The sequence below is a fragment of the Psammomys obesus genome, unplaced genomic scaffold (genome assembly GCF_907164565.1).
Source record: "Psammomys obesus unplaced genomic scaffold, mPsaObe1.curated_primary_1811, whole genome shotgun sequence".
Classification (NCBI taxonomy): domain Eukaryota; kingdom Metazoa; phylum Chordata; class Mammalia; order Rodentia; family Muridae; genus Psammomys; species Psammomys obesus.
Window position 1 is genome coordinate 53,531,976 of NW_026585504.1, and position 2,366 is coordinate 53,534,341.

Sequence of the window (2,366 nt, forward strand, 5' to 3'; positions counted from 1 at the left end):
CAAAAAATGCCCTTAAGGGCAGGCCAATGGAATTGCCTGCACACCAACATAACATTCCTCCCTTTTTGTTTAATTTAAAACTGATGAATTAGGAAAAGGTGGAGAGGGAGATGGGGCGGGGGGGGGGGACAGCACAAAAAAATGTCCAGATTATATGGTGAGGGGAGGGGAAGCTCCTGCCCTGGAAAATACAGGGTAGAGAGGACAGGATTTTCTGATGATGCCCAGCAGAGGTAGAAACCAAGGGATACTAGGAGAATTTATAGCTGCTTGTCACCGCATCTCAGCCTCCTGTTGATAATAAATGAATTGGGGCAGAGTAAGCAATCCTGTTTGGCGGTTTCCTCCTGACAATGGGGCAGATATAGGGGATCAACAAGCTGAATGGTGACCAACTCAAGGAAGACCAAGTTGTCCTATTTGCTGTTCAGGATCTGTGAGATCATATGTGGCTAGGAAGGGAAATGCAGGTCCAGCTTAATGCAGTCTGCAAGTTTAAAGTAGAGCACTTGTAGGTAGCTGCTTTGGCACTGTCATAGATGTAGGAAACACATAAACCAGACAACAATATTAGAACATATATAAGGGAGGAAGACAAATTAAGTAGGTTAGGGAGAGAATGTTTAGATGCATATTTGAAACTTTTAGGCACATAGTTTTGGTTCTTGAGTGGGGCAAGTTCCAAAACTAGTAAAAAAGGGAGAAATCCCACACTCTGTGTAAGGAAATACATGGGAAACTTAGATTGTTGATTGGCGTTACTACTCTGGAGTCCCTCTGAACTGAGAGATGGAGTCAGATGGATTTCTTGTAGCTTACAAGAATCCTTTTTGAGTTTACAAAGAAGATAAGTTTTCTTTTTAATTTTTTATTAATTACACTTTATTCACTTTGTATCCCTCCTGTAGTTCCCCTTCCTCTCCTCCTAATCACTCCCTTCCTCCCACTTCTCCATGCATGCCCCTCTCCAAGTCTATTGATAGGGCCAGTCTTCTTTTCCTTCCATCTGATCCTAGTCTATTAGGTCTCAACAGGAGTGGCTGCCTTGTATTCCTCTGTGGTCTGTTAGGCTGCTCCCCTCTGAGCTGGATGTGAACAAAGAGCAGGCCAATCAGTTCATGCCAGGGACAGTCTCTGTTCCCATTACTATGGAACCCACTTGGACACTGAACTGCCATGGGCTGCATCTGTGCAGGGGTTCTAGGTTACCTCCATGCATGGTCCTTGGTTGGAGTATCAGTCTCAGGAAAGACCCCTCTGTTCAGATTTTTCGGTTCTGTTGCTCTCGCATCACCATGGCTTGTGATTTGCAGTGAAACACACCTTGCAGAATAGGCAATAGACTTATATTTTTGTGTCATAGCATAGCAGAGCTTGGGGAAACACTCTTAGATTAAAAGTATTAATGTTCTTTGAGGTAAGCTTAATTAAAGAAAGCAGAAACCTCCTGTGGAACAAAAGCTCATTTGATCTAGATTTTCGACACAATCCTGAGCTTGGAACTATGATAGTAGATCATATATTGGAGTGTTTTCTTTTTCTTTCTTTTTTTTTTTTATCAGAGTTAGATTAATAAATCAGAGCTCCACTGATTAATGTCAAAGCTCTGACAGTCTTACTACAGTAGCATAGCAGAAGGAAAAAATCTGAACCATTTTTATTTATTTATTTTGGAGATCTTAGATCACTCTTTTAGACCCTAAAATACTTTCTTAGGTCCTCATACCACAATCTTTTGCATTCTTAGGCCTTTTTTTTCTCCTATTTACAATGAGACACAGGCTAGATTTCGCTAGTTTTCACTGTCCTTTAGCTAAAGGAATGGTAAAAGGTTACATCTGAGACCTACTTTTTGAGTCTGGTAACAAAAGAGTTTGTGTCTAGACCTGACAATGGCAGCTCTAGAAATGAGGCCTAAGTCCTGGTCCCTGCACATGAAGAAGACTGAGAAGGCATCTGAAGCCTCCCAAGAAAGAAGTTGGCAATGTGACCATAGGATCCGAGTTTGAGGTTAAAACAGAGCAGAACATTACCCTGGGCTCAGTGAGGTCAGTGAATCTAGAAGCTATCTGTCCTCCACCACACCACGGATCTGAAAGCCTGGAAGTGTCTGTGGTGATTACATATACTAGCCCTCTGTGTCTGCAGAGAAGGCTAGCCTATATGGAAGCATTTTAACTTCCAGAGATCACTGTGCCATCATGCAGGCCAGGGCTCATTAAAGCAGCTTCAAGATCAATGCCCTTTTTGGAGGTGTTTGAAAGAAGTCCCTGGCAGAACTGACTTAGGCTGGATCTGACATAGCCTGGAGACCTGCAGGGTGAAGAATTTAAGACCTCTTGTTTTTCTGCGGGAATGACAATAGC